Below are 15442 nucleotides of genomic sequence, written 5' to 3' on the forward strand. Positions count from 1 at the left end.
AGGTGTGATCTCTAAAAACGTCTGAGATACACATGAGTGCACCACATCTAATGCCATACTGACCCCAAGTCATTTGCTCTTTTTTTTCTAGTAACTAGAGGCAAGGCTTCCCTCCTCACAGCATAACCCTTTCACCTTCCCTTTGCAGTATCAGATAACTGAAAAACATTCACTCTGTGACCACAAGGAGCATACATTTCATAAGATGAAACAATATATCCCACTGGTCTAAAAAAATACTACTCAGTCCACTTCAAGCCCAAGTGTGCAGACTGTGTAAAAAACATACGCCATGAATTGCATAAACTGACTACAAAAGGAATTACTTTTATTTCAAATTATTCCTGAGGAATAGCTACAAATCACTCTTTGTGTTGTCATACAACGTAAGAGAGGTACTATTTATAATTTTGTTTTCCACAGATCAAGTTCCCATCAGCACATCTGAACCAGACATCTGCAAGTTTTTTTCTAAGACTTTTTCATGCTCTGCTGCATTTCACCAGATCACTATCTCTGGCTTAATCCTATTTGTCAGCCATTAGATTCTTGGCTGCATTTGTGGCATCAACAACACTAATTCGGGCAAATTTACAAGCTATTCTAACCTGCGGTCTCCCATTCACGATAATAAACTTTTCTGTCAGCTAGAACTGGCCAGCAGCAAACTGTCCTTCCCCAGCCATCCTGAAGCATGTGTTCCCCTAATCTTTTGGCTTTCCTACGTTCAATAGCTTAAAAGCTCATTTACAACCTTCTTTTTCAGGGCCACAGTTTGGTTTGGATTAAGTTAATTCTTCCCATACCACTTACAGTTAGAGTGAAATACATCAGGAATTGGAAACAACCCTCTTTCTGAAAATCTACTACCTCTTTTTGTTTCGCCCTATCTTCTTTCTTTGGGAGGCAATTCAAAGGACACTACCGTAGAAATCTTTGCTTTCAATAGCCTAAATCTCTGTGTCCGTAACTTCATTCCTGTCCTTTGCCACAGGAAGAGTACCCACAAGGATCATAGCTGTAGTGTCTAGAACTTCCTATGGGTCTATAAAAGGCACTTTTCAAGGCTTAACAGCTGGATAAAGGGAGAGAAGACAAGAAGTTTTTGTGTTCTTAAGTAAAGACTTGTTTATTAAAAAATCTAATTACATCTAATATCTGTGTGGAGTGAGAGAATTACAGATTTACAAAATAATGCATGGTGCTATAAATACGAAGAAATTCTATTTAAACTCTACATGCTGTTTTTAAAATGTTATGTATTTCTGTAGTCCTCATGAGACTGAATCAACATGGTGCTGTCTGAAGATTTGTGACAGTATGAAGAGTTTTCAAAAATTATTACCGTTTCTCCTTGCCTATGCTTTTAAGCATGCAGACTGGGAGAAGCAACACGTCTGCCAATACCAAAATTCCTCTCAAGAACATGGGGTGAATAAATGCCTCTTTACCCAGAAATCAATACCCCCAGATCCATTTCCTCTATGCAATCTTCCAGCCACTCCGCCCCAAGCCTGTAGCATTGCCTGGAGTTGTTGTGGCCAAAGTGCAGGACCCAGCATTTGGCCTTGTTGAAATTCATCCCTTTGGCTTCAGCCCAGCTATCCAGCCTGTCCAGATCCCTCTGTAGGGCCTCACTACCCCCAGGCAGATCAACACTTACAGCCAATTTGCTGTCATCTGCATATTTACTGAGGGTGCACTCAACGCCCTCATCAGATATTGAAGATATCATAAAGATGTTGAAGAGGACAGGCCCCAGCACTGACCCCTGGGGAATACCACTCGTGACCAGTCACCAGCTGGATTTAGCTTCATTCAGTACCATTCTCTGGGCCCAGACCTCCAGCCAGTTCCTTACCCAGCCAAGTGTATACCTGTCCAAGACATGAGCTGCCAGCTTCTGCAGGAGAATATTGTGGGAGAGAGTGTCAAAGGTTTTGCTGAAGTCTAGACTACATCAACAGCCTTTCCCTCATCCACCAGAGGATTGTGAACTGCCTGGGTAAGCTAAGATGCAGAGAGAACATTCTGACTTAGTGCACTCAGGTGCACAATACACGTCCAAGAAACTTCAAGGAAGCAATGAGAGATTAAAGCTGACAACTTGTTAGATATGTCAGCTGTCTCTTTTCTTTATCTGTCAGCCAAAGATGCAGCCAAGGGCACTAGCAGACAGCACTATCTGTGCGCTGCTGTCCTCCCTTACAATAAGCCTGTCATTTGGTACCACACTGTGATACGTGGTGAGAGAAAAAACATCCTGCGGATAATGGAGATTATAACAACATGTGCGTATGTTTGTCTGTCTATAAAGAAACATACAAGAAAGCCACAAGGTGTGGGTGTTGTGAAGTGAGAGAAAAAGAGAGGTAGAGAAAGAGAGACAGAGAGAGATAGCATTTGCTAATGTTTAAAATTATCCATCAGGCTGTATATTATAATTATTATTATATTATTATTATATAATTATTATTATTAAATTATCCATCACTGTATAAAGAGAATGTTCTCCCTATCAAGCTGCTTTTGCAGATTTTTTTCCCTCCAAACAGCATTTTGATGAAAACAGGAAGAAAAATCCCTGTTTTTCAGGTATTCTACAAGAATACCAGCCTTTTCCTAGGTCACCAGATCAGCCTTGTTGACTGTTCAGCCCAATGTGATCTGCGTAAGTTGTTTCAGCAGTTGTGTACCAACAGCAAACATTCGCCTTTTGCCTTCCTGTGTCACTGAGCTTCTTTCTTTACCAAGGAGCTCCTGGCCAGCAGCCACAGACAGCAGACTCACCATCTTGACTCGGTCATATTTATTAATTCAGTCTAGATAAACACAGCTGATCAGCAGCGGCCAGGGTACCTTACTCAGCTATTCTTCCTGACAAACTCCAGCCATAGTGTGCAACTGTGTTACTAACTTGTAGAGATCTGGAAGATGGCATGGTGTCAATAAGCAAGATGTGCGCAAACACAAGACTCCAAAACAAGCCCTGAGAGTCTCTACATCTCCTAGGAAACAACCTTTTCCAGGTTGACTTAAGTGTGAATTAACAGTCATGAGATCAATTAATTCAGTGGTTCCAATGGAAAATGACATTTCTTGGTCTGCCCAAAGAAAGGAAAGAATCTGAGTTTAAAGAGGAAAAATATTACAGCCAAAAGGGCATAATTATCTTCAGGGAAGGTGATGTTCAATAAGACCAGTTCAAAACAAATTTCCTTGAGCAAAACTTTTGCCACGCTTGTTGGTTCTCCGTTCAGCTTGGAGATGTTAGACTGTCTGCAGGGAAACTGCAGTTACAGAAAGATGGATGCTTTCCATCTGCCCCCTTGCACCTGTAGTGATGCTTCTGATGCTGAGGTGGGCAAAGATACACTGATCCCACATTTCCAGAAGAAAATACTGAGAATCATAAAGTCAAAACAGTGAGCAGAATGATTGTACGCTCTCATCCAGTCTGGTTGCTGTTTAACTTTCTGTTGTTACACTGAACCACTTTGTTACATCTTTCATGGTTTCCACTTTTGCCTTAAATAACACAGATGTCTGTATTATTTCTGAAATTTTCTGAGCAAGGCATACTATAGCACTGATTCATCACACAAATTAGTTTGACTGGTGCCAGCAGGAATACTTCATTTACCATCAAAGATCCATTCTAGAAGGAAGGAGAATGCAGTCTTTTCACTACTGACACCTGTAGCATTAATCTTTGTTGGTTTTATTGTTTTAAATAGTTCTCAGATGGGCTCTGTATGGAACACTTTGCCCCTGTTTTTCACCCTGAATGGGGATCTTGTTCTTGTGATCACACCTCTGATGTCATGAGCTGGTTTTACCCTTGATGTGATGCCCAGTCATACTTTTTCCATGACTGGCTGCAGTATGGCAACAGGCATGGGGAGATGAGAGAGCCTGTGTATCCAGTCACCTACCTACCCGAGTGTAGGAATGAGAGCAGAAAGGGAAGATGAACAGGAAGCAGTCCAAATCCCCGTCCAAATTTACTGAATAAATGTACAGAACTGGGTAAAATACTCCCTCTTGCTTTCAGACGTGATGTCTCAGCTCTGCAGTTAATGACAAGCTGGCTTTGTTTTTCTGATCTAAGCTCTGGTTTAAGGATAGAAAGAAGGCAGCCGCCTTTTGCGTATGGTGGTAGGAAAGTAGGGGGATGCTCACTCCAGGACTGACTGTGGGATTTATGTGTACCACACACACCCCCAAAATTCCTCATTTATTACTATTTTGGTGCAATTTGAGCAGACACAAACATTTCCCAAGGGAGAGATGTTACAGCAGAAACAATATGCAATATTTTCCAAGTATTTTTTCCATCAGCTTCTACCTTAAAAAAGAAGTTGACAGTATAGTTTGCATTTATCCTGTTCTATAATATGATTACTTGAGAACAGAGAGGAAAAGGAAGAGAGGCAAATTACAACTGCTCATTTTCCAGGTGATTTATAAAGTTTCCTTTTTCATAACTAAAACAAATAATGAAGAAAAAATAAGCACAGGACTTGCTGACAATTAAACTTACAGGTGAAGAGTAAACATCTGAGCTAAATAAAAGAAATCTGTCAAGAATGCTGAATTCTAAGTGCTTGATAACACTCACTTTTAATTATCACAATTCAGAAAAAATCTTGTTAACTCTCCCATCTGTGATAAAAATGTTCTAGAAAAGGAAGTTCATATTAAGAGATTACTTTTTATATTAGCTTCTGAAGGGAGATGTAAAAGTATACTAAAATAATTTATCCCAGGTATTGCTGTGGATCTCTCCTGCACATAAGTTAAAAGAAAGGTAAAAATTAGCACTGAAGAAAAAGATGAGAATAACAACAATCTTTGCTGAATTATATATATATATATATGACTATTCTAAAACTGCTTTGAGCTATCAGTTATTACTAAAGTTTCCCAGCTTTTCCAATTTACAGGTTCTGGTTGAGTATAATTTTTCCGATTTCTTCATTTGGACATTTTTTCACATCTGAAGTCTGCTTTAGGCTGCATTATTTATGGAAAAAATCAGTCTGAAATGATTCACTCATTTCCAAGTAAGAGGTTAGTTAAAAATATATTGTTTTTCACGCAGGCAAAACATTCTGGCTGCTTTCTTCTGGAAAAGCACGTAAGTACCCCTCTTGTTTGAAATACAGCATGAAAAATTGTGTTGGATGACACAGAGGCTAGAAGTAAAGGGCTGCTCAGGTACTGCAGGTTAGCTCAGAGCACACTCTGGTATATTTTCAGCAAAGCAGCTAGCAAGGTATTCTCTCCCCACTAGAAGAGGCTGCCAGCAGATGTTTGTCAAATCAGTCTTTGAATCACACATCTTTCTCCCCATCTGCCACTAGCATATAGATCTGTGTGGGAGCTGACAGCCTCCAGCCACAGTGAGCTACCTGCTCTTTCTCAAGCTTTTGTTTGGAAATGTCAGCTCAGAGTGTGTGAGCACAGTGCAGACCTATGCTTGGAGCCTCCATGAGGTGCTGTGTTCCATATCAGACTTGTTGCTCCAACCACTGCAGCAATGAGCTGCACCAAGCAAGGCGCTTCAGGCTGGCTGCCCAGGCTGTTCCTCAGATGGTACACATTGTACTGGCCAAAAACTGCAGATGTTTCTTCAGAAGCTACTGCACTGTAGGCCTTTGGCTATAGGATTGTTGACAGGGGAAAAAAAATCAGCATTTCTGCATACTCGGGCTTCCACCATCTGACTGCTTTCCAAGACTGTGTGTGCATGACATGAGCAAATGGTGCAGGGCAACAAGACCTCAGGCATTGTAAATCCAGTTACCTCAGATTGTGTGCCACAGCCCTGCAGTCAGATGCAATGATTTGAAGCTAATGGACCTTTACCCTGAACTGCCAGAGAACAGAATGATAGAATTATCATAGAATCATAGAATGGTTTGGGTTGGATAGGACATTAAAAACCACTCAGTTCCAACCCTGTGCCATAGGCAGATCTGCTCCTCACTAGTTCAGGCTGCCCAGGGCCCCATCCAACCTGGCCTTGAGCACCTCCAGGGACGAGGCATCCACAGCTTCTTTGGGCAGCAGTGCCCATGCCTCACCACCCTTTGGATAAAGAATTTCTTCCTAACATCTAGCCCAATTCTTCCCTCGCTTAGTTTAAAGACATTCCTTGAAGTCATATCACTACCAGACCATGTAAAAAGCTGGTCTTCCTCCAGTTTGTAAGCTCCCTTCAAGTATTGGAATGCTGCAGTGGGGCCTCCCTGGAGCTTCTCTTCTCCAAGTTAAGCAAGCCCAGAGAACAGGATTAGGCCATATGTGCTGTCTGCATTCACATAGCGTCACTGTGACTGTTGATTTGTGAGGTCAGCCATCTGTATGTGCATATACCTGTAGACTGTGTGCGTGCACAGGTGTGCTGTTGGAGATGCACACTCAGCCAGGCTGTTGGCTGGACCTGGGGGCACACAGCTGAGGCAGCCTCACCTCTCTTGGTCTGCTAGACTTGGCAGCCCCAACCATACAACTTGGTATTTCCCCAAGCAGAGTAAGTACTCTGCTAACGGAAAGACGAAGATGCAAATAATCACAGGACATCCTCAGTTGGAAGGGACCCATGAGCATCACTGAGTTCAGCTCCCGGCTTTGCATATGGGCAGATAAAACTAATAACAAATCTGTTAACAGTCCCCATTAGGTGAAGACTGAAAGGCTGTGCTGTTTACACTCCTATTCCACCCCCTGCTGTTTCTGGAAGGCCGGTAGCTACATGTGCGCTCAGGCACAGCAGGGAGGGGGCTGGCGAGGATCGGGAAATGGCGGCGCGCTGCGGGCCACGGCACAGGGAGCGCGATGGGACGATCCTGCAGGCTGCGCCGGGCTGTGCCGCCAGGCAGCCACCAGGTGGCAGAGGGCCTGGCTTCTAGCTCTGCTTCGTAGGTCCGTCGTGTTTATTCGGTTTGGTCTGCGTTTCGTTGGGGCTGTTCCACGCTCTCAGCTACCCTGATTTGCATGTTTTCTGCTAAAAAAAAAAAAAAAGCTTGAACGAGGAGTTTAAAGAGGCTGCTTTGGTGATGATCTTTAGCTGCTGTGGGGGTGGGCTTTGTTTTACTCACACAGCGTGAGTGCTGCGTTTTTAGCTGCTTTTTCACGCCTTTCTTTCATCACAGCGGAACTCCCCCTTGGCAGGACAGCAGGAGGCAGGATTTAGGGCTGATGGAGACACGTTAACAGCACCCGCTCGGGTTCCCCGTCAGCAGAGGGCATTTCCAGCACCCAGGGAAGCGGCCGCTTCAGCCACTGAATGTTCGGAGGCGGCTGCCGCATGCAAACCTCGCAGGAGGCAGCAGAGAGTGCTGTTCAATAAGCAGTTGTTATTATCAATCTGATTCTCGTTTTAACGAAAAATCGAAGAGGAAGACGTGGAAGAGAGGTAAAGAATTTCTGGACTCTTTCTGCTCAGGGGAAAGAGCCCTCTGTCCTTTGCAAACGCTGGTATGGGACCCAAAAAAGACATGAATGGACATGGTTAGTGAGCATGGTGGTGATGGGGTCGAGGGTTGGACAAGATGATCTTAGTGGTCAGTTCCAGCCTCATGATTCTATGACTGTGTGATCAGCTAGCAATTTAAAAGCCTTTACGCTTGGCCAGTCTGTTTCTCCTGACTGGTTGTCTCAGCTGCAGCTGTTTAAGGCAAGGAGGTGGGCATATGGGGCAGACCCACAGCACGACACTTGGAAGGTACCAACTGCCTGCTACCAAGTCCAGGATTCAGTCCTTCAAAGTTCCCCTTCTGCTGTTACCTGGCTGTGCAGGCAGGTGAAGCATGTTTTATCATAGACCTCAGAGATAAAGAAGCAAAATAAATCCTTCACGCTAGCCAGAGTTTGTGCCATTTTTTTCTCAGGAGACAAAAGAAGAGAAAAACCCTAAAGGTAAAAAGAAGATGAAAACAGATCTTGTGTGAGACCTGACGAGGTAGCAGGGAATTGGAAAGTTCCATCTAAGACCACTGAATGAAAATGAAAGAAGGGAAGCCAGGAAACTGCAAAAGTGGGAATTAAACTTGAATATGTGAGTGTATTTCCCAGTATAGCAACTAATTTTTATAGGCAAACACACCTTCCATTACTCAAAAAAGTCAAAAAGTCCCACTTTTGGTGGAATATGTTGAAAGAGTTATTCTTAGTAAAAGTGAAACTTTGGAGAGGACTCCCTATAGTAGGATTTAATTTACAATCTGCTCTTGATTTGGGGTTGATTACCAATTTTAATATATATATTTTTTCCAATACAAGATATTTTCTCCAGCTCGCAATTTCCAAAATTTCCAACCTGTTTCAAATCTTCAGACAAAGACTCTATTAATTCTTTAATAAAAGATTAAAAAAAAAAAAAAAACCCACAAAAACAATAACTAGAAAAGAACCATGTCTGTGTATCGATTTCGGCAAACAGGTACTACTAGTCCTTTAACGAGACTTTTGTTATAAGCATAATGCATGCTTAGAATAGTTATTTTCCTTCCATTTACAAATAAGTGTTCTTAAGTGCTTACCAGACTACCCTTGCCAATAAGAGAATGTTTGATAAAATTTCTGTCAAATCTAAGATGACCTTTTCCAGACTGGAAAGACCTTAGAACTTCACATATAAGATGAACAAACAGTTGGACAGACTTCATGTACAGGAAGGCTTGGCTAATAGTCTTTTCCAGTGTTCCATAGTTTTAGTTTGCCTGATTGTCCCCAAAATCCCTTTAATAATTCCTTCTCCTCTTTCAAATCAACACATTCTCTACAAATATGTCACAATCCTCCATCTCTGTGATATCCAGCTCCCCCATGCATGTTTTCCCAAATTTGCATACCATTGTCCTGTGAGGCTTGGAGGGTGTATTGGTCTAACTGCGCATACATGGTGATGTCATGGGTGGCTACTAAACTCAGGACTTCTAAGCTTGGTTAGAACATTAGGTGTGAACCTGTTTGTTCTGTCTTTTATGCCTATGTAGAGATTATCCCCTCCTCCTTACGCCTCTGTTTTCCCCACCTAAGCCACAGTGTTAACCTTTAGCCATATGTTCAGCTGGACATTTATCTTTAAAAATTTCCTATGCTGTCTATTTTCTGAGGTGCCCTTCTCAACTTTCTGACCTGCTTTTCTTCATCTTGCTATCCTTGATAGTCCAAATCCTCTACTGCCGAAGGATGAGGTAGACTCATATAGCTCTATAAATGGATTCTTGCAACAATACAATGGCGGTGAATCCAGACTGTCAAGTCTAAAAATGTTCCCAGGTTCACTATTTCAATTACAGTCTCCCCAGAGATGAACAATCTGGAAAAAGCTTCTTTCAGTTTTACTGCGTGATGCCACAAATGATCATCAACATTTCAGCAGCTTTTATGGAATTCATAGCATATAGAAAACTTGTGACTTGATGTCTAAAAGACATAGATATTTATAGAAATTTGCTGTATTCCCCAGAAACACCTCACAAGTTTTTGCACAGTTTTTGAACTAGTTTTTAAATCCTATCTCCTTAAATATCTTAAGAAATCCTCTGACAACAGCCTGTCATAGTATCTTGAAGTGACAAGTCAAAAAGAAAAATGTACTGCAAGACATGCTTTTCCAGATATGAGAGAATTCTTCTGTGAAACAATAGGAAACTCTTAAAGGGGCTGTTTGCTTTGATGAAATAGGTATTTTTAATGCATTTTCTCTTGTACTGATAACCTACATTTAAAGCCGGAAGCTATTTGAGATTGTCTCATTATTCTTGCTCCTTTGTAAAGTTATATTCTTCACAGCATTGTGTCAAGCTGTAAGAGCTTTTTATTCTCTGATTCCTGGAGTAGGTAAGGGAAGGAGTTTTCAGCTTGGATTTAATCAGTTTTTCTTTCAAGACATTACAAATTTACAATGAAAAATGCTGTAATATTTCTTAAAAATCATGGTGAATGGAGAAGGTAAGTTATGATTGAATAATGACAGTATACTGAGAAAGTGTGTGTCCAGGCCTATAAAACTAAAAGAGAGCATTATATTTATTTATTTATTGCTGTGCTACTGTTTTATAAGGGAATTTTAAACCATCTGTAATGAGACTGCCTGGTTATTAATTACAGAAAGAACCACACTGAGCTCCCAGCTGGTTTCTTGCTCACTGGAATGGAAGAAGCTGAAAGCTTTTACAGGGTGGTATATATGTAACCCATGGGAGACATAAATAGGAAAGGAGAATACAGTCTCACAAAAAGCAATTTAATTTGCCAGTGACTCTCTGAATCTCAAGGAGCATTTATAAAATCTGTTTGCGTTTTACAGTAAGTTTTCTGTCTCTCATTGCTCACCTCAGTGTGACAGTGAAGCTGTTAGTGAAATTCAATGCTACATGAGTCTGCTGCACACAAAGTAGCAAGTACAAAAAGACATTTGCTTGAAATATTCTTTTTTTTTTTTTTTTCAGTATGGCTTTGTGCAAAATGTTACTTGACATGAAATACTGACAGGGCAGAGCTGAACATACCCATGTTCTCTGCTGGCCTCCTCTGCTACAAAGAGCAACCAGAGACCTCAGCTGCCTTGAAGGCAAGAAGAGAGAACAACACTTGGCATCATGTAAGGAGCTGACATATCCCAGGTAAAATCAACAGTACATAGGAAAGCATGACAGCTAGGAGAAAGGGGCAGTTATCTTTATCATCTCAGTAGGTACAACCTTTTGTTCCTAAATCTCTCTTTCAGAAAGAAACAGCAACAACAAAAACTTTATAAAATCAACTGGGGTTTAAAATACAAAGGAAACAGTGTAAGTTGAATGGAAAATATGTTGTACTGCACGTTAGTAAGTTGAATAAGATCAAAGCAACTCTCTCTCCCAAAAAGCATGCTCTGCAAGCTAGGAACCACTGCGGTATGTATCCACTTAGCTACCTATATGCTACCTACGACATAATAAAAGTTAATTTCTACACTATGATCTGGGTATGAACTTAATAATTAAATCATAATAGAAATAGTTGTATTCAAATTAAAATTAAGTGGAAATAGTTTAATTCTGATAAGCCTGGGAGATGAAAGCTGTTGCCTGTTTTAGCTAAAACAAGCCCTGCTTTGTCTCTCCTGGACTCTCCCAAACAAGAGAGCAATAAAGGAATCACACAATGATTTTATTCTGAGGAAGTGGTGATAAGGTAGTTGCTTCCATCTGCCCAGCATGCCAGTCTTCCTCTTTCTGAACTCATTCATTTACATTTTTAATGTTTCCTTTGCTTTTGGCTAAGAAGATGCATATTTAATTCAACAGAGCCTCTTAAAAATCTCAACAGTACAATTTAAATCTCAGAACTTCTAAAAGGACACTTCAACAAACATTTAATCAACCATGTCTACATCACTCTGCAACCTTTCTAATTGTGCAATATCCAGAGTACATTCTAATGAAGATTTTGTTTTTAAGGCAAATATTTATAGTGTACTGAACTTTTTCTCTTTATATTAGAGCAACTACACTTATTTTTGCTGTTAGAAAAACATACTTTGTCTCTCTACATTCAGCTGTTATGCATTTTTAAAATTAATTTGATGTATACAATCCAACTGTACAGTTTCTTCAGTTCAGAGCTCTTGTGATACATCAAAACACAGCATTTCCAAATTCTGTGTGTATATTAAAAATGTATATTACTCCTTTCTTATCAGGTGCTTAGATGGCCAAGGAAATTTATCGGCAGCCATATGAGGCAGTTCAGTGGCCACAGTCAGTTCCAGAGCTCGTCAGCATAGCCAAGAAGCAAAGAGCAGCAGAGCCTCTGAACTGCAGAGTGCACAGCCAGTACAGGTGTCACCAGTGACTGAGAAATATGAGGCCACCATTACTGCAGCAAGGACTTTAAACATATTTTGCATAAAATGCTACTTGTACAACAGTTGTTTAGAAAAAAAATCATGCTCCCATATATATCACGTTTATATTACATGTATACCACAGCTGTGGTAGCCTTGAAAGTTTTCAAAGGCAATCTTGTGAGCATAAGATTTGGCTTAGGTACTGGAAGCAAGAGTTATCGTTCTCTTCTGTCTTCTGCAGTAACATAAACCAGGGGAAAGTAGGTTTTAGAACAGTTATAATAATAACTGCATACAAAAACCACAGCTCACCATGTAATGTTGGCACTGACATGTTGTACCAGAAGAAAATGGTCCTCTATGACTGCTACCTCATATAGGTATTGCTCATATTGTCTTTTTCCACAGAAGAGTAGGATAAACAGGGAAGCAATCACAAATTTAACAAACACAGTTGTACCTTTAAAAAATCTGCAGTGTGACTGAAAAAGCTTTTCAATATTGAAATCTATGTGCATAAGATAAACCAAGTGGGTAATAGGAAGAACCACGTCTGATTATGCAGGATATCTCAAATGGCAGTATGTATAATTCTTGCTCAATAGTCTGGAAGAACTTGTACTGAATTTCAGCATGGCTTTTTTTTTTTAAACAAGTTATGATGAGTCGTTCCTAAAACATTTTGCTTTCACACGTGGGTTGTAAGTCATACTTTTTATACATGTTAAATCACCTTATATTCACATAAAAACTTACAGTTGTCTTAGAAACTACAGTTTCCACAGAAGTAGAAAATTCAGTCTGGGAAAATACTTTTTCTAGTTTTGATATCCAAACACACACTACGTTCATACCTGTATTCTGAGTGCACTAAGCACTGGGCTTGAGATTTCATGGTTGTTCCAGTAAATAGACAATTGTTTGTACAGTACAGTTAAGAAGCAAGGAGAGAGGAAAACAAGACAGTAGACCTGCATAACTAATTCTTCTCTATGTTGGGCAGAGCAAAACCTTCAATTTTGTGTTTACAAAGCAGTTGACTTAATAAACAGTCTGAGTTTGGAACAGAATCCACATTTTTTACAAGAATTAATATTAAAAAATGGTCTTATTATTTCTAAATTTATTCCACTTCATGAAGGTTAGCACTTTCCCTTACTTTGAAGAGCTTGGAGCCCAGGCTGTCCTCAGAGACATCTCAGACAATTCCTCCCAGTGTTCGTCCCTGACAGGAGAAGGCAACTGACCAAGGGGATGTTGGGGTAAGCAGGAACAGAAAATGTGCACAGTGGAGAAATGAGGAGTAAGTAGACAACAGTACAAGAGGGAGCAAACAGAGATGTGGGAAAGTGCTAGGGAGCAATTTTAAGAGAAATGACAGAGAGAAATTAGAAGATTTATCAGAAGTCAAAAGATAGAGTACCATACACCTCAGAAACCACAACACTGGCTTGTATTTGAACAAAAATTTTAATCCACATATTTCAATCACATTTTGCAATTTTTTCAGAGTTAGAATTTTTTTTTTTTTTTTTTAAAAAAACAAAACAAAACCTCATTTCTAGATCCCAGGAGCTGGAGCTTTATAAACACTATGAGTACCCAGTACCGCAAGAGATGACAACTCTGGTAGGTTGATGACTTTAACGTGCTACTCAACAGCTCTCAAATATTTTCAATTTCTCCATAATACTTCTGGTCCATAGACCAGGGCTGTGACTGAAAAATTTACTTGCCTAAGGGGCACATAGGTGGCATATATGGTGTGGGGTTTTTTGTGTGTGGTTTTTTTTTTTTTTTTCTGAAGTATCTACAAGCAGTGTATTCCCAGAGCCCAAGACAGTCACCAATAACTAAATGCTTTAAAAAATTCTGATCCTGGGTGATCCTTGGCATCCTAGGGCAAGCAGAGCAGATGGCTAGCTACACATCCCCAGAGTTTCAGATCAAGACCTCAATCCCTTTAGCCCTGAAGGTTCAATGCCAAAAAGACAGCTGTGAATGGAGAGTTAAAAATTGTGCTTGAGGACAGTTCTTGCTGATTAGTTAGTTGGCTTGCATATATATGCCCATAAAATGATGAGCCCGTTCCTGAATATGTTATGAATAGTAGTGAGTTGACTAAAGTATCTTAGCACAGCAGCTTTAGAAGGCATGGAAGTTCAGCGAGCCCTGCTCTGTGATCAGTGGTTCTCTCCAACCCTCCCTCCACCTCTTGGTTGTTGAGTCTTGTTTTCTGGGGACAGTCTGTCCACACAGGGCTAACATGCAGGCAGCTGGGGGCACCTATACCATGAGCACTTTGCAGGTGATGAGGAAAGGGAAAACCCACAGCTGCACCCACCCTTTGGCCAGCCTGTGCTGGCTCAGTCTGACTGTAGGATGCTGGTCATTTCTGGGGGTGCTGATGCTCCTCGAGGTTCCTGCAACATGGGGAAGCAGCCTAGAAGTCCCTGTTAAAACTATCATTTTTTACTCCCCACTTTCTTCTCTACTGAAAATCTCAGGATTAGTTTCCTCTCTCTCTCTCATGGCTCTATCAAAAAGCTTCCATAAGAGGCTCAGAGCAGAAGTGGAAATTCTTAAATGTGCTAGAAGCAGCAACTGGTCTATAAATAGCCCAATTCTGTATGAAGGGAGGAAAGAGGAGAATGAGGCCAGTGTTTTCACTGGGTTTTATTTATTAAATTTATGCCTCTTCAGCATCTGGGACAATATGGTCACACTGTCCCACCATTTAACCAACCAGGCTGATTTACGAAGCAAGACCTCACCAGTGGCATGCATAAAGCCCAGCAGAGGTGCACACCCACTGCTCTGCTGCTGGCATGTGTGTGGATCTACACACACTCAACTTAGAGGTCACCACATTCCAGGCACCAGTGGATGGACATGGGCTTGTGCAATGGAACTGGCAGAGCAGATGCAATCCCCAGAAGGTACAAGGAGTTACATAAACTCCAGTTGCTATCTTCTCAATATTCCTGAATCATGGTTTCATGATAAACAGCCAAAACCTCAAGTGGTTGTTTTGAGCCACATGCTCATAAAATGGAAGCTCCAGAATGAATAAAAAAAATAATAAGAAGAAACAAAGGGAACTAAATAGTATAAATTGGGTAGATAGACAGACAGGCAGACAGCATAGAGGTGATGGGCAGCTTGTCCATTATACAGTGAATCTGATTCAAGAAGATAGGGTCTTCCAGCCCAATACATTACTTATATATTTAGTTTCATGCTAGAAACTCATAATGCATTTCTTCACACAGGAAAATTTTGGCAAAAAATTCCAAGGAAGGTGTTCTTTACTTGTTTCACGCTCATTATCTCATTGATCTCCTGGTGGGTACTGAATATCTTTTCTTACGCAGTGGTATACTTGGAAATTATTTATTTACTTTTAACTATTATGAAAGCTTTGGGTAACTTTGGGTAGTACAATTCAAGAGTGTGTGCTTTAGCACAGGGCAATATTGAAAGTAAACCACACCTGTGCCTAAGAGCTTTTTCAGGTGCAGTGTGACATAGTAACTGTCTGCACCACCTGTATTACTTCAGTGGCATAGAGCTAACTTGTAGCATTTCACACTT

Source organism: Lagopus muta, chromosome 2, assembly GCF_023343835.1.
Source record: "Lagopus muta isolate bLagMut1 chromosome 2, bLagMut1 primary, whole genome shotgun sequence".
Lineage (NCBI taxonomy): Eukaryota > Metazoa > Chordata > Aves > Galliformes > Phasianidae > Lagopus > Lagopus muta.